The 18,557-nt window shown below is 40.2% G+C and overlaps 1 pseudogene; it reads right to left on the bottom strand.

The window, feature by feature from the left end:
- The window catches only part of LOC147454820 (protein TORMOZ EMBRYO DEFECTIVE-like), a 79,557-nt pseudogene continuing 61,000 nt past the window's right edge, over positions 1-18,557 (bottom strand).

Here is an 18,557-nt window from a genome sequence, read left to right as displayed (position 1 = left end):
CTAATGTACAAGAGAAACAATAATCTTGATACTCCATCGCCTATGCTTCACTTGCCAATCATCATCGATTGTAGAAAGAATCGACTGTGTCGCAAGAAGAAGGGGAGGCCTATCTTCAGCACATTGTGTACCTATATCCCCATCTGCTTGCTCCTACAAAGAAATGCCAACACAGATATTTATGACCAAGGAATGAGACCACAACATCAAAGATCAGTTATGAACCAACCTGAAAAGATCAGTAAAGACATTTAGGAGCTTAAAAGGTCGTTTCAGCTCAAACGCAAGTTGCAATGCAGTTGCATAGTCAGTATTTTCTAGAGCATTGGACAAATCTTGATCTTTCAAGGTCTCTTCTTCCTAAAGAAAAGTAAAATTGATTAGAAATTAAAGCTTCACAACCACCTAAACTCTTAGTTGAGATGACTTGGCACCTCTTTGCGCAATTCCTCCTCTTCATCCTCTTGAGTAGAGTACATCCACAAGTCTATAACTGAATCACTACCACCAGTAGCAAGCATTTCATCAATTACACAAACATCTAAAGCCCAGATCTAAAAAATAATAGAAAATAAGAAGCTAATTTTCCTCGACTAAATTACTTATCACTAGTGATGCCCAAAAATTCAAACTACGAACATGCACCTTGTCCTCATGACGATCAAACGTGTTTATGCACTCATTTTCCTTGATGGTCCACAGTTTTAACAAGCCATCATCTCCTACAATCAGTTCATAAATAGGTTCAGTGAGACCTTATCATGGTGTGCAATGTTGATGGTCTTCCACAAAACATTATCATGGTGCGTAATGTTGAATGTCATCCACGAAAGATTATGCGCAATGTTGACTTCCTTCCACAAAACATGTCAGAAACTACCTGCAGATATGATTTGCATTCCTCCCGAGAGAAAAGATGCTTTGAGTACACTGACTGTGTGGCCTTCAAATGTTTTAAGACAAGACCCATCCGAGAGAGCCCATATGCGGACAGTTTTGTCAACAAATGCTGTTAAAACACATTGGTCCACATGAGAAAATTGCACTGATCAGATACCCTTTTTATGCCCACGCAGTGTGACACATGGGACTAGCTCTAGAAGCCTCCATATGCGAGCAGTCTATCCTAAAACAATTTGCAAAGAAACAGTGACGAGTGAAAATTTGCAATGTCATTCCAATGCATAAAGTAGTTGTGTCCTTACCTGTGAACCAGTACAAACCAGGCTGTCATTTGGAGCAATAGCTATGGAGTTTATGTCTTTGTCATGGGCAGCAACTGTTGCTAGTGATGAAAGTAGTATTGGCCAGTCTTTATTGGCCCTATCTTCAAAGCCAGTGGCACTCTAGACTTTGATGGTGTGATCACAGGTATGTGCAAAAATATCAGCATTCTTCTCGGAACAAATTCTACTAAAACAATTCTAAAAGTACCTGCTTCCACTGAAAAGAAACTTTTTAGTCTTCTTGGAGAAATCTAGAGCTCCTACAGCTGCCATATGTCCCTCAGCAATGGCTACACAATGTCCTGTTCCGACATTCCACAATCTAACCTGAAAACGATTTGAGCATTAATGACAAAAGGCTTGGCTAGCCTGCCAGAACCAGCACAAAATAGCACCGCATAACTGTAATATTGAATGATCCTTCCCCCCAAAAGACAATAAAGTGATGCTTGAAGAATAAATGCAAGAATCCAGGCAAAGTACAATATCCTTATGACCAAAAATCTCCTGCCTGCAGGTTCAAGTAAAGACGAGCAGTATTGGCAAAAGCACCATAGCAGTATTGATGAGCAATAAAGACCAACAGAATGGAGGTTTTACCTGTGGAAGGTCCACCATAGACAAAGAGAGGGAACTGCAAATAACAGGGCTCTCCAAGCAAGCCAAGGAGCTGTTTGATCTCGCTATTATGTGCAGGGGATTGGTCAACAAGATGCAAGTAGAGCATGTCTTGGGAGATCGTAGCTCCCTCTGACAAGTGCTACTCTTCATGTTGGGAATGAGATTGATGGATAGCAGCTTTCAAAGGAGACGCTGCACGGCTACGAGTCCTACGACCCATCTCCCCAGCTTTAGAATTGGGATTGTTCCCTTCAATTACCCTTCTGCTTCCATCGCCAGAAGGGGAGCAACAAGTAGGATCGAACTCTCACCCTGTCTTGAGTTCGCATATTGTACCTACCGTTTTCCCGCCCTCAAACTCTTCAGAGTTAGCCTATGAAAACCTTCACTTTTTGGTGGTGGGCGGCCATGCATTACAAACTAGTTGCAGTATATTTTTAAAGAACATTACCAAAATACCCCTCTATTTGTGAAAGTTTCCAAAATACCCTTGTATCTATTTTGGTTGGATTGTTCAAGATTTTCTAATCTTTATTCCTTTTTAACAATTGAGATCCGTTTTGGAGTGCTTAGCATGTAATTTGTCACAAATTACCTTGCAAAGAGGCAATTATGTCTAATAATCATGAAGAAATTCATCCCCAAAGCCTATGTAACATACCCAAATTCTAGTTGTAGCATCTTCTATTGATAGACAATCAGTGTTCTTACGAAAAGCTACAAATTTTCTCGTCTTTCAAGAAATTTAATCTCACTGCCAAGGGTATTTTGGGAATTTTGGAAAAATTGAAGGGCATTTTGGGAATCTGTGACAAAATATTGGGGGCGTTTTGGGAATTTTTGAAATTTGAGGGGTATCTTGGGAATTTTCAAAAATTAGAGGGGTATTTTGATCATTTTCCCTCTCTCTCTCTCTCTCTCTCTCTCTCTCTCTCTCTCTCTCTCTCTCTCTCTCTCTCTCTCTCTCCTTATTTGCACGCAAAGCAACTTCTTTCTCTATGTGTCTCGCACAATTGGCTGGTGCAGGAAACACTGGCCGGAGGATTCTCCTTTCGTCGGAATCCCTTCCCCCATTATACCTTGTCAGCCTTGGTGATACATAAACGTATCACATGACTAAGGACCCCCCACTCAGGGAATACACGAGAGGGAAGTCTTTTGAACCTCATACAACAACAATATGGCAATCAACCCCAAGATATTTTACATAGGTAGCTAATAAAGTTCTAGTTGTCCTTAAGAATGACAACACCAAGGATCTAGATGAGAAGAAAGAGTTTGGAAATCTACTAAAAAATGCATGCATAGGCAAAGATTTCAAAACTTATTATAGATTACAATGATGGTTGTAAAGTTGGTATTGTGGGTGCAGGAGAAGCTCTTGATCATGCCATTGGTGTTGCTATTGAGTTTGCATACAAAGAAGAAGAAGAGAAGAGTGACTTGGATGATGTGCAAGAAGACAACAATATATAAAATAAGGGTGTAGATGTGGAGACAAAGGCTATGCAGATGGTGGTATTGATGATGATGATGTTGAAGAGGCTAATGAGGGTTTGGATGTCCAAGATATTGATGCCTAGTGTCTACATAGAAGAACATTAGTCAAGTTTATGGTAGCACCGACCCCCAACAAATTTAGAAGCTTGTTGAACAAGTCTTACAGATGTTAGCTAAGGGAGAGGACAGGGAGGTACCATAACTTCTCATTGGTATAGCTATCTTAGTTTGCTAGTGGAGTAAATTAACCCTTTGAAATACCAAGAACAACACCCTCATGTAAACTATTCTTTAATTGGCTTGTTAGGGCATGTGTCTTATGGAATAAGCACTTAATATCCCTCCCCCCCCTTGCGGGGTAGGTCCCCCCTCACTTATGCATACGGTACGAGCATGAAATAATGGGAGGCTACCCCTATTGTATACGCTTATGTCTGACCTCTCAAAACCCCTCTCTTATACACTCACGTGATACCATACGAAAATCCATAGTGAATCCCCCGGGAGTAAAGAGAAAGCACAAATCATACAAATTTTTATGGATAAATAAAAAAGAGGGGGATATTGATATGCTATATATACTTGCTTGTATGTGTATGTGTGAATAAGAAGAAAAAACTGGAATAACTCTTCTATTACCCAAGTGAGGTATGTTGGTTATCCTAGTTCCCTTTGACTTATAGGTTTTGAGTTCACGACTTCGGATAGATTTGTGAGGTCTCTTCGGATTGTTCCTGCCATGTTTAATATTCTCTTCTCTTCTCTTCTCTTATTATTTTCTCTCTTATGGGTAGTTGAACTACAACCTCATATAAAAAGCCAAGACTTTGTCCCCAGTTCTTCTATTTATGGCACATGACTACAATTTATATAGTGCATATCGGTTGCAAGATGGGAGAAGCTTACCCCTTCTTATATCTATTGAGAAGAATATTTTCTTAGCTCTCTCCACCAAATTAAAGCTTGGGTAATCTTTGATTCCATCACACCTCGAGCAAGAAGCTTTGGATATCACTATATGTTATTACAATTGTTCTTTAATGTTTAATGTTGATCTTGTACTCTCATTGATAAAAACTTTGTGGATAACTTTAGGAATACCATTATGTTCCTTCTTAATGATCAGTTAGGAGCTTTCCCTATATTATGCAACTTACTAAAGTGAGGCACAAATGTTGATTACCTGTTCTGTGTAGTTATATATGCAAATAGAGTTGATGCTTCCATCCTTAACATCGAGGTTGACAATATCACATGGTCATTCACAACTTCTCATTTCCTCCACACACACACAGTCAAGGCAAATTCTCTCTCTCTCTCTCTCTCTCTCTCTCTCTCTCTCTCTCTCTCTCTCTTTCTTTTAAACACACAAACACACTCATGAGAAAGGCTCTCTCTCTCTCTCTCTCTCTCACACACACACACACACACACACACACACAATCAAGGCAAACTGAGTGGCTCGCTCTCTTTCAATTACACCAAACACACACACACTCAATGGCACTATCGCATAGGAGTCTCTCTCTCTCTCTCTCTCTCTCTCTCTCTCTCTCTCTCTCTCTCTCTCACACACACACACACACACACACACACACAATCAAGGCAAATTGAGTGGCTCTCTCTCTTTCAATTACACCAAACACAGACACACACACACACACACACACACACTCAATGGCCCTATCGCATAGGAGTCTCTCTCACTCTCTCTCTCTCTCTCTTGCACACACACACACACACACACACACACACGAACGGTGCCGCTCTATCAACGCGCACACAATTCATCGTGCATGTTTGAGAGAAAGGAGGGGGATTGTGTGCTCTATGCGTGGCAATGTTGAGAGCTCTAGAAATTTTTAAGCTCCATAAAGAAATAGTATAGGTAAGTAGTATAGATATAGAAGTATTGAAACACCCCTTCTCCAGTGTATTTTAACCGGCTAAACGTGTTCTCTTTTCTGGTTTTTTTTAATTGCCCCCGCACCCCCCCCCCCCCATCGTCTCCTCCTTTCTTGTTGTCTTTTGCACTTGTAACTTCTTTTACCTCCAACTCAATCAAGCAAGGCCCATTTCTAATTTTCTACCCACAAGGCCAACACTACTACACACACACACACACACACACACACACACACACACACACACACACACACACACACACACACGCTGTCACTCCTATGAGGAAAGGGATTTCGTTCAGTAACCTTTCCCTCTACCTTGGCGTAATTCCCCTCAATTTCCCCCCATTTTCTACCTCCAGTATAGCTGTTACCTCCATTATAGCTATCTCTCCACAAATTGCATACAAACACTTTGTCCAGATCGTGCTAATTGCCCATCAATAAGTTTGGGGTGTGGGGTGGTCCCCTCTCTCTCTCTCTCTCTCTCTCTCTCTCATATGTTAAGTAGATTAATAATTTGTATGGTGCATAGCAAAATAGTGCTAATCTTGATAATAACTCAAATAAAGAAGATTACACTGAAGTATTATGCTCTACTCCCTCAATTTCCCCTGCTTTTGAAAGTCTTTTGATTTCTCACTCATAACCCTTTGAAGTTTGAAGGCTTGGATCTTTCCTTTTCCTACCCCTCTATATCTCTCATTGCTCATGGTTCACCCTTTTTCAACTCCATTCTACACTTAATAGTACTACCCCTCCTTTAGCTGTGAGCTGCCTCTCACTTTGCAGAGACAACATGACAACAAAACCCACTATGAGTTGGGTTCTTGAGCTTTAATGCAGTGGATGATTATATGCAGGTAGAGCCCCTCCATTCTTTACTTTGATTAGGTTAAACGCATCTTCATCTAGCTCTCTCTGCTGGGCATTTCCCTTCATTTTCAGGTCATTTTCATGCACTTCAAGTGCCTAGATTAAGCTAGTCATGAATTTGCTTTTGAGGCACCCAACACACCTAATTTGCGCCCAGAGCTCAATTTTGGGGTCCCCTTATAGCTATGGGAGCTCATCCCACCGGGCAACCGCAAGAGCAGCATGAGGAGAAGATCCCTACTTGCGAGGGTGGCAATGAAGTTCTTGTCACGGCTCAAAAGTTTGCCTTCTCTCTCTCTCTCTCTCTCTCTCTCTCTCTCTCTCTCACACACACACACACACACACACACACACACACATGTGGGTGTACGCAAGGGCACTGTCAAGCCTGGGCCCTGCCGCTTGCGATCTCATTGCACAATCAGGTATAAGCGCACGTTCGAAAGGGGGACTCGAGGGAGCAAGTGCACGATGCGTGGCATATGTCACTGCTCAAGTTTTTTGAAAGCTGCATAAAGAAATAGAATTATTTTGATCATTTTTTTTTTGCATCTCTTTGAGACCTCTCTCTCTCTCTCTCTCTCTCTCTCTCTCTTTGTCTCTCTCTCTCTCTCTCTCACTCACACACACACATACACACACACATATGCCCTTTCATTTTGTGGCTATTCGAAACCAATGTTCAATTAAAATTGAGGTTTAGTGTATTAATTAAAAAATCCTAGCTAGATTCCAAGTGCACCTGAAGTGAATTGATAAAATTTTGCTAACGTGCATACGAACAATTTTTTAAATTTTAAAATTTTATGACCATTGGCTTTCCAAAAGCAAAGTTGAGCCACCCTTCAATTAAGAAAAAGTAAAGTTGAAAAAGTAGAGTCAAACCTTTTCCTTTTATACTTTGGAAACCTTTTTCTTTATACTTTGGAAGGTTTTATGTCTAAAAAGTTTCGCCAGGTTCCAAAATTCCAAGCTAGAGAAATGGGACATTTTGTAAGGTTTTTTTTTAAGTAAAGTAGTGAGTGACAGGTAGGTGGAAGGTGGAGGGTCTCTCCTTCCTTGTGCATACCAACAATTTCTTAAATTTTGAAATTTTATAACCATTGGCTTTTCAAAAGCAAAGTCGAGCCACCCTTCAATTAAGAAAAAGTAAAGTTTGAAAAGTAGAGTCAAACCTTTTCTTTTATACTTGGGAAGGTTCTAGGCTTGAAAAGTTTCACAGATTCCAAGATTCCAAGCTAAAGAAATGGGAGATTTTGTAAGGTTTCCAACAAAAGTAAAGCAGTGAGTGACATGTGGAGGGTCTCTTCTTCCTTGCAAATTTTAAGCTGCATTATATATAGTATAGAATAGATAGATAGAGATATAGATATAGATAAGCATGATACAATTGGACCATAGTTGATTGATTTACTAAGAAAGCATACTTTGCTTCCTTATAATAAAACTCACATTGCACATCAAGTCCCAAGTTGTACATAAAGTTGGCCTTTTTGCATCATCGCTTGCCTAAGATAATGATTTTTTTATCGAGATTAAAAAATTTTTAGTGCATTGTGGACAACTATGTTTGAAAATCTAGTCCGCCTGTACTTGATTTCATGTCATCGTTTCCTTTTGAGTCTAATGATAGTCACTCATCACACTATCATTTGCTTGCGTAAGGCATTTGTACATTCACAACCTAAAAAGTGGGAAATTTCTTTTTCATATTTTTTAATTTGCATTACAATAACACCACTCACTCTCGACATGTATATCCATTTTAAGTTAATGACTTCATCCACCTGTAACTTGATTATTCAACATAATGCTTTTTGTTGGTAACTTTATCATTGGCTCTCAAAACATTCATTTGATGCTTTATTTTGGTCATGATTTTTGTCATTGACTTTAAAAACAATCATTTTGATTTTCAATCTGTAGTTAAGCACAGACCATCTATACCTATACTAAGTATGAAACAGCTTAAATTTTTCAAGGAAAGAGAGACCCTCCATGTTTCACTCGGTGCTTCACTTAAAAGAAAACCTTATAAAACCTCTATTCTAAAATGTAAAAGTAAAGGGTAAGAAGATTCAAATGAAAAAGCCAATAGTAACATTGGAGAAAATGAAAAGACTTTTGGGAATTGAAAATCAAAGACTTTCTGCTTTACACAAAGTAATTCACTATAATTGTACTTAAATATTGTACTCATTTAAGTACCCTTTAAGTACACCCATTTTTTAAGTACACATAATAAAAAGACTTTTGAAAATGTAAAGTCAAAAGGCTTTCTACTTTACATAAAGCAAATGGTCCACCTTAAATGCACATAACAAAAAAGTGACAATTGTTGTGGATATTTTATTGTTTAGTGAAAATCTAATTTTTAGAGAGAGAGAGAGAGAGAGAGAGAGAGAGAGAGAGAGAAAGAGAGAGAGAGAGTAGTATTGTCATCAAAGGCGATAATATGACCTATGGGAACAAATCAAACATGTCAAATGCTTTATGCTAGGTTGTCTAATGGCTCTCAATGCTCGAGGATCATGGAGATGAGGGTGACAATTGTGCATCCAGAAAGTAGCTAGGAGGCTACAAATGTGAGGAAAGCAAGTTTGAATGTGATAAAAACCGAGCACTCAAGTTGGGTAAGAAGCTAAGTCTAGTAAACTTGCAAGGGGTATAGTGTATGCACAATAACGGAGAACACTTCCCAAATGTCCCAATATCATGTTTCATATCAAAGGGAGTGGAAGCTAAATTGGATCATTGCTTAGGTGCAAAGTGCAGATGATAAGATAGGCTCAAAAATTTAAGGGTGAGTTCAATAGATCATATCCCCGTGCAGATGACAAGATAGGCTCAAGAATGTAAAGGTGAGTTCAATAGATCATCTCTCAAAGATTAACATACTTTAGCAATTGATGGACATATAGTAATTTGGATTGTTATACATTATTTAATTTAATGTTTGAAGTTTTTATCCATCACCATAGTATGATTAAGCTTATCATGATTCAATGTCACTCTCTCATATCATCATTCACTATCAAAGCATTAGTAAGTGTATGGTCATGATTAAGAAGTGTGGGATATCACTTTTAAAGACTGATTTCTTGGTATGAAAATTTATGCTCCAAAGACATGGGTCTCCTACTTCATTAGAGTGTGTTGGGTCAATAAGATGATGATGGCACTGCTCCAATTTCCTTCTTAGGAGCACATTTAGCTTCAACTTTTTTGAAATTTGATTAGGTTTGGTTCGACCCACCAAGTTCCAACATTATCTCTCATCACACAAGGTCTACAAGTTTGCACTTTCTTGCCTCTCTCTCTCTCTCTCTCTCTCTCTCTCTCTCACACACACACACACACACACACACACACACACACACACACACACTTAGAGAGGAAAAGAGAGTGTGGAAAGTCAATGGGAATTTTGGATGGTTGAAATGCATTGATATTTGCTTTACCACACTCTCAATCTCATGTTCACCTAGTTAAAGTTTGAGTGTAGTAATGACTTGAGGTTTCATCGTGTGTAAGTTAAAGCTTCAATTACAAAATATTCACAAAAATTCTTTTATTTTCATTAATACAAAAGTGATTAAGAGAGAAAGAATGTCTCTTTTCTTTTTCAAAAACTCTTTTATTTTTATTAATACAAAGTGATTAAGAGAGAAAGAATGTCTCTTTTCTTTTTCAAACAATGATAGGTAGAAAAATAAGGCTAGAGAGCCTATCCATGCCATTAACAAAGCCCCCCTACAATGCACACACACATGGTGCATCAAATATGTCTAGTACTTAACACAACACATAGGTGAGCAAAGAGTTATGTAAGCAGGCATCTTTAGGGCCAATTATATCAAAGTATGTAAAAGAAAATTCACAATGGCACTTTATATAGTTTCACTTGTAATGAACAATTTTGTATGTGAAGATCCAGCCCCTTTTGCTTTTGAGATTGAGAGAGAGAGAGAGAGAGAGAGAGAGAGAGAGAGAGAGAGATACTCATGCATCAGCTTTCTTGGCTAATTGAACAACAAAATCTTAGAAATTATGATTGGAATATTATGTGATATGCAAGTCTGCAAATCCTCATAAATTATACACCATGTACACTAGGGTTATACATCCCATCTATAGATCCTACAACAATTAGGCAATGCTACGAGCAAAAAAATGTATCACCTCTAAATCATATGACAACCAATGAACATCAAAGAATAACCAGCTCAATGGAACAATATAGCAACTTAAAGCAGCCAAAAATTACTTTCAGTTTCAAAAAGGTTATAAGGATAAACACATTGATGTGGGTGCTTTTTTTTTCAATACTCACAATTGTGAGTTGTATATATGTATTAACCATAATAAAAAAGAAACACAAAAGAATCCATGCTCGAAAAGAGCCATGGCATCACAAGTACATAACTAGTCCGGGCCTTTTACATGGAGGCATAACAGAGTACAACATCAAATACCACCACCATACAATACCAATTACAATCACAAAAGAACAAGGATTATTAGGGAGCCACGTGAATTGAGAAAACGCCTACAAGAAAGGTACATACCGTCGCATACTGGGGGGAGCCCGAGACTCCATCACCATCCCAAGGGTAGCCACCAAAAGAGTCAAGTAGCTGCCAAGAGTATCCACCAACCACATATATTTTCCAGGGTAGCCACTGAAAGAGTCGAGTAGCCGCCAAGAGTATCAACCAACCATAGGCTATTGTGGTGAGCCAAGCACCAGCAACCCCAAGGCTTTGACAGAAGCACCTCCAATTGCATTGCTTCACGACAACCAACCGAGGGGGAAACACCAACGACCCTGCATCATGACCAAGCATCATTTGGTGCCACCAACGAGAACTCCCCTAACACAGGAGAGCTCCTTGTCATTAGACCCCTCCAGGCCTAGCCAATCACAAGCAAGAGTCATACCAAGCAACAAGGGTAGCCTTGAGACAAGTGTCCGCCTTTCCCCTTTGAGAGAGAGAGCTTGATAAATGCTAGAACAATTAATTTAATTAATTAATTGGACCCCTTGGGAGGCCAACCAATAGGCTTTAGGCACACTATGAGGGCAACATGAGGAGGAACTTGACAAGTGTCCCTTTTGCTTTCTTTGTACTAGGCATGCCTTGTGTGAGTGTGTGTGTGTTCTCTCTCATCCCCCCTCTTGTAGGGCTCACCCCCTCCTTGTAGGGATTGATGATTGACTTTTTGACACCTCAAGCCCCTCAAGATTGGTCTCGGTTCCCACCACAAGCTTGGCCCTTAAGCCCCTCAAGCTTGGACCGGGCTCCCACCTCAAGTACAATCCTAACATCTCAAGAATGACAAGCACCTCAAGCATCTCAGTCATCAAGCACCTCAAGCACCTTAAGCTTGGGCCGGGTTCCCACCTCAAGCTCAGCCCTAGCTTGGGCCAGGTTGTCCCACCTCAAGTCCTAGCATCTCAAGCATGACAAGCACCTCAAGCATCTCAGTCATCAACCACCTCAAGCACCTTAAGCTTGGGCCGAGTTCCCACCTCAAGCTCATCCCTAGCTTCCCTAAGGTCAAAATAATTTTAACACTAACTATTGGAGGTCTTCAATGAAGCTAACTCTAAGGTCTTTATGCTCCATTGGGTAGCCTTGCTCTTTGATAGACCATCTTTTATTTGGGCCCTTTACCATTGGCACCGTGTTGAGATAGATCTATAAGCACATATCTATATCCTATCCCTTGTTCTTGTTTATTCTCCCACATTAAATGATCAGTTTAATATGAGAATATCATTTGGGTTGGTTAGATATTAGATTCTATGACATTACCTCTCTCTTGAAATCATAGTCGTCCTTGACTATGAGGTAGAAGAGATAAAGACTTAGTCATTAGTCAATCTTACTTAGTGGGTAGAGAATCTCTTTTTACCCTACAACATCTTTCCAAGATGGATGACTAATCCATTTGGTGCTTGGGAGACATATCTTCCGCAAGCATGTCTGATCTTTAGTCCATTTCATTCTCCCAAGTAGAGTGACAAATTCTACTTGGTGTTTGAGAGACGTCATCATCACAAACATGATTCTAAGCATGCATAGTATTTAGATTTGTGCATAGTAAAAGGAGAACTAGTCTTAAAAAACATTGGTCATTTAAAAGAAATTTGTACATGTGCTTAGTCTAATGTAGCATTGTAAGCATTGACAAGGTTCATACTATCCTTAAGGTGTATTCCTTGCATCCATCTAGCATCTTCAAAATGATAATTTTTGAACTTAATAAGATAACTTCGGATAATCTTACCATGTCGTAGTACCTTGTCTTTATGCCAAAGAATAGCTTTGGGTCGTAGCACCTCTTCTTGGTCTTCAGCTTTGGGATGGTCTTCAATAATTGGTTCACTTGAAGGCTCTCCATTGTAGGGCTTGAGTAAGCTCACATGAAAAGCATTGTGTATGAGCCAATGGTTGGGCAACTTGAGTTGGTAAACCGTCTCATTGATAGGCTTCAAGATTTGAAAAGGACCATAGTATCTTTTTGCTAGCTTAGCATAATACTTTTGATGGCCCGTAGGATTTTTTCCCTTCGTTTGCCTTAATCAAGACTTGGGAAACTTAAGTAAGACCCAGTCACTTTCTTTGAATGTTAAGGCCCTTCTGTGCTTGTCAGCAACAACTTTTTGCCTTTGTTGAGAGATGTAGATAGCCTCCTTATTTTTTTGAAAAGATTCTTGTAGGTCACGGCTATACTCATCGGCAGTGAAGATGCTCCCATGTACTTTGAGTAGCAAGGGACTTTTAGATTTTTCCCTCAATGATCTCAAAAGGTGCTTTTCCCGTAGAAGTATGTACAGTACTTTTCCCATTGTGAGCATTGATCTACTTCTCTAATATAAGTCTTTAGTAATTTGAGTATCGTAAGATTAACTATCTCACTTTGGCCATCCGTTTGTGGGTGATAGGCCAAAGAGAAATTCAATATTGTTCCTAGATTTTCGAAGAGATCTTTCCAAAAATTAATGGTCATTCTAGGATTTGTATCTGACACGATGGATGTTGGTAATCCATGGTGTTTAAAAATCTGTGATATGAAGAAAGTTGCCATTTGGTGTACCTTAATAGTCTTTTTGACAGGAATAAAGTGTGCTTGCTTGCTAAACCTGTTGAGTATTTTTCATATTCCCCTATTCCCATGGATGGACTTGGGTAATCCAAAGATGAAATCCATGGAAATACTCTCCCATGGTGAATTTGCGATAGGCAATGGCTGGAGTAATCTAGGTTGCTTCCCTCTATCATACTTGGTCTTTTGACATACTACACATTTTGAAACATACTCTTGTATGTCCACTTTCATGGCAGGCCATTAGAAATACGTCTCTACTCCTCAAAGAGTAGGTTGAATGCCTCTATGCCCCGTACAGGGAGGAGCATAGGATTCATACATAACTTTCTCACAAAGGGAATGGGTAACACATACCCTATTGCCATGGAGAAGATAACCACATGCAATGTAGATGAACATATAGACGGAGTGCCAAACCGTTCACCAAACACAGGAATCGAAACTTGTCTTTCTGATCTGAATCTATCTACTGTGGCAAATCACAATGGAAATGCCGATGCTTGATGCTCAATCCTTCTTATGCTCTTTCGGTTCCTCTTCTTCCCCAAAGCAAGGGCTGACATTATGTCTCTAAAGTCAGGGTCAATAGTATACTCATCTATCATAGAAGCTAGATAATTGTGAGTAACTATAGACACCGCATTAACATTTGGTCATCGTGAAAGTGCATCAGCCACTTGATTGTGCTTACAAGCAATGTAAGCAATATGGAAATTAAATTGCAAAAGAAAATTAGCCCACCTCATTTGTTTGTCGAAAAGCTTGATTTGCGGCATGAAATACTTGGTCGGTTTGTATAATAAACGGAGTCCCCAATAAGTAGTGCTTCCATGTGTCTAGGGCATGTAGAATAGCTAAAAGCTCTTTCTCATAAATGCCCAAGCCTTTTTCATCCGTATTAAGCCTTTGGCTTTTATATGCTATGGCATGCCCTTCTTGAAGCAAAACTACTCCAAGGCAATTACCACAATAGTCACATTGAACCTCAAATGGCTTTGAGAGATCCGGAAGCATGAGGAATGGTTGGGAGGTAAGCTTATCTTTGAGCTTGTCAAAAGCATTTTTCTCCTTAGCAGTCCATAAATACTTAAGGTTATTCTTTGTTAAGTCATATAATGGTCCTGCTATTTGAGAGAATTCTGCTATGAAGCGTCTATGGTATGCACACATACTATAGTATGAAGCGTCTATAGTATGCACACATACCAATAAAGCTTCTTAGCTCATGTAAATTCCTTGGAGTAGGCCATGCTTTAATTACCTATAACTTTGATGGATACATACGGATACCATCTTGGGAGAGAATATGACATAAGTATTGAATCTCTTGAAGGAAAAATTCACTTTTCTTTTGGTTGAGGAGAAGCTTGTTTTCCCTTAATGCTTGAAAAATCACTTGGAGATGTTGCTTATGTTCCTCCAAAGACTTGGAGTAGATGATGATATCATCAAAGAACACTCCAGTGAATTTGCAGTAGGGTCTAAAAAATTTCTCCATTAGACGATTGAACGTGGCTGATGCATTAGTCAAGCCAAAATGCATGACCAGATATTCATAAAGACCAAACGTTGTGCAAAACCTGGTCTTTAGGATATCTTCATCCACTATCCTTATTTGATGATAGCCACTTTTAAGTTCAATCCTACTGAAGTAGGTAGAGGACTATCAAACAGATCTTCTACCCAAGGCACGAGATATCTCTTTTTGATAGTGGTATGGTTTAGTGTTTGATAGTCCACACACATACGGTATGTACCATCTTTCTTTTGCACTAAAAGGACTAGAGAACAAAGGGAGAGGATCTAGGCCGCACCGTCGTCTACCAATTCATGTACTTGCCTCATGATCTCCTCTTGTTGAGCTTGAGAAACTCGATAAGGAGGCTTATTAGGCGGTGAGCTTCCTGGAAGCAGCTCAATGCAATGGTTATCATCCCCTCGTTTTGGAGGTAAGTCCATAGGGATATCATCGATGAACACATCTTGGAATCCTTTTAGGATATTAGAAAATTCTAACTCTTCTTGATTCCTACTATTTACATTTGATAAAACATTAGGATCTTTTAGGGACTCTTTGACAAAAACTATTTACATGTATGCAAAAACTGAGATCTTCATTGATTTATCAAAAGCAAGAGGATTTATAAGTGGTATAGTACGACCACACTCACTAGCATCTACATACATGTGCTTTCCCTTGTAGGTGAATAGATTCTCCTTTCAGGGAACTTCATGTTGGCAGCCATGCGATCAAACCATGGCGCCCCTAGGATAGCATCCTCATGTTGGAGAGGAGAGATGAAAAAGTCTTCTTTGTCAACATAGCTTTGGACATGAAGCCTCAACTTCCCAATCAATGGAGTAACGGAGGATTGCTACCCCTTGAAAGCTATGCCATCCATTACCATATCTCCCATCTCAAAAGCTTGAATGTCCAACTTGGTGGCCAACTTCATTGATATGAAGTTGTGAGTAGAGCCAGGGTCAAACAAGATGAAGGCATCATGCTCCCTTACCTTTTCCCAAGCATAGGAGAGAGATGATCCTTCGTAATGAGAATCCTCTTTTGGAGTTTCGATAATGAAAGCCCTAGGAGTCTCACTCCGAGCATTTTTATTGGGGCAAGAACGATAGCCATGTCCTTGCTTCCCACATTTAAAACACTTATGGTCCTTTCAAAAGGCTTCAAGCTCTTCAAGAGAGAGTTTGTTTTTGCCTTTTTAAACTCCCTTCTCCTTGGACTGATTGTTGTTGTTGTTGTTGTTGGAAGTGCCTTGGGAAGAATTTGTTGGGGTATAAAGCCCAATGTGGTCGCTCAGGTAAGTGGGCGGGCCGCTAGGTATGTACACATATTCTTTTGTAAAAACCTAATAAGAACTCACTATGCTCTACACATTACAGTAGAGCGCGTTCACCATATCGTCGTGCCCTTCTTCTCGCACTCTCTCTCGCGTCGCACTTCCGCTCGTACTCCTTCAACTGGTATCAGAGCTCAAATCGAGGCTCGGGGCAGCACTGCAGGAGGCTAGAGTCACCAGCTCAGATTGGAGTGAAATTCGACAGGCAAAGACACGGCCCCAAATCCTGTGGGATAGCCCGTAGGGCTTGGTGTTCTCAGAATTTCATTCTGAGGTCATCTCGGCCACCGTTCGGCTTCGACAAAGTTCTGCGCATGCCATTTTTTACTACGTGGTCTCAGCGGGTGTATATCCGACTCTGCAAATTTGGGGTTTCGGCCTACGACTGCAGGTGCTGAGGATATCGGCACTCCCAGAGTGCTGATTTGTGGCTGTCTACACATCGAAGGAGGGCTCACAGTTCTTGGAGGCGTGTCACATACGACACGGGCGCATCTACACACAGACTGTAGGCGACATCCACTAGTTTATCAGGTAGCTTGTATTTGCTGCTTGATATTCCAGATTTCATCCTGACATTGCAGGTACTTCCACATGGGATGTATTGTCAGAGATGATGTATGTCTGTTGAAGGTTTGCTGGCTGTGAGTCACGCAGCAAACAACCGCCGCAACAGTTACAACATACAGTGGGACATTTGTGGATGTATGACTTTGTGGGAAGTCTATGTATTGTCAGATTTACTGCAGCCTTTGTTGAGGGTCGAGTGAGGTTTTATTGAGCTGGGGGATTCTGGAATGTTGAGATCCTTTCGGTGATACAGGTCTTGGAGCGATCCCTTGAGCACCCTTAGATAGGCAGCTAGGATGTATTGACTGTGAGTTAGACAGTTGGGATTGCATCTTTGCTTTACTTTCGTTGAGGCATTGTTGTAGTCTATGCTTACAGGACAGTGACAGGACAGTGCAGGACAGTGAGAGACAGTACAAGTGTAGGACAGGTTTACCCACAGCTTAGAGTGTTAGAGAGATAGTGGTTTTTTGAGTTGTTTTTGGTCTGTTTTTGAGTACACCAGAGCCATTTTACAAAGGAGACTCTGCCAAAATTTCTGCAGAATCTGAAGCTTTCTTGGTTCATTTGACAGGTTGATATTGGTTCAAAGGTCAGTTTACAGGGGAAACTCTGCCGAATTTTTCCCAGGAGAGTAAACTACTATGAAGCGTAGCTATGGATGGATCACAGGACACTGCTCTTTACAATATCAAGAAGCTGGATGGAACTAATTTCCCATTGTGGAAGAAGCAGATTTGGCACGTGTTGGTACAAAAGAAGCAGATAAAACCTATAAAGCTCAAGGGGATAAAACCAGAAGATATGGACGAAGATGAATGGAGCGAAATGGATGAATTGGCACTTTCTACCATTATGATGACTTTGGCAGAAAGCGTTTACTTCAATGTAGCAGACGAGATGTCGGCTTATCAAGCATGGTTAAAGCTGAGTGATCTTTATGAGAAGGAGAGTGCAGCTTCATATGTATACTGGCTTAAGAAGCTTGTTGACTTGAAGATGAAAGAAGGGACACCTATGTCCAATCATCTGAATGAATTCAACACAATCTATAGTCAGTTGTCAGCTCAAGGTGTCAAGTTTGATGAACTTGTTAGAGCTATGTTCCTATTGATCACATTGCCGGAAAGTTGGGACACTTTTCGCACAGCTTTGAGTAATTCTGCACCTCCAGATGGTTTGAACATAGCAGGTGTAGAAGGTAGTCTGCTTACTGAAGAAACCAACAGAAAGACAATGGACAAAGGCAAAGGAACAGCCTTAGTTGTCAGGGGAAGGACCAAAGAAAAGTACAAAGGTGGAAAGAGGAATCAGTCTCGTAGCAAGTCCCGCAGTGCTAAAGGCACGAGTGACATAGAATGCTACCATTGTGGCAAGAAGGGTCACATGAAAAGAGACTGCAGAGAATGGAAAGCAGAAAAAGGCAAAGAGAAAGCTGAAGACCATGGTGAGAAGAACAAGTCCTCAGTGAAAATTCAAGAAATAAATGTGACAAACACTGTTGCAGAGGATGACAGTCTAGTGTCAGGAGACATCTACTTCTTGAAGAATACAATGGACTCAACTCTTCTCACAGCATTTGATGGACATGCACTGAGTGACTGGATTATCGACTCAGGGGCATCACTTCATGTATCTCCAAACAAGGAGTGGTTTACCTCTTATGTGATCACTAAAGATCATGTTTGGCTAGGCAATGGGCAAACATGTGAGATCTTAGGTGTTGGAGATGTTCAATTGAAGTTTCAGAATGGCTCTTCTTTCATGCTGAAGAATGTGAGACATGTTCCCTGCAATTACAAAGAGCTTGATCAACACAGGTTTACTTGATGATGCTGGCTACGTCACCACTTTTGGACAGAACATGTGGAAGATATCCAAGGGTT

This window comes from Adiantum capillus-veneris, chromosome 7 (genome assembly GCF_014529385.1).
Source record: "Adiantum capillus-veneris isolate H3 chromosome 7, ASM1452938v2, whole genome shotgun sequence".
In the NCBI taxonomy this organism is placed as follows: domain Eukaryota; kingdom Viridiplantae; phylum Streptophyta; class Polypodiopsida; order Polypodiales; family Pteridaceae; genus Adiantum; species Adiantum capillus-veneris.
Note: the sequence above shows the minus strand (reverse complement) of the source record. Positions and strands in the feature narration are given on the sequence as shown.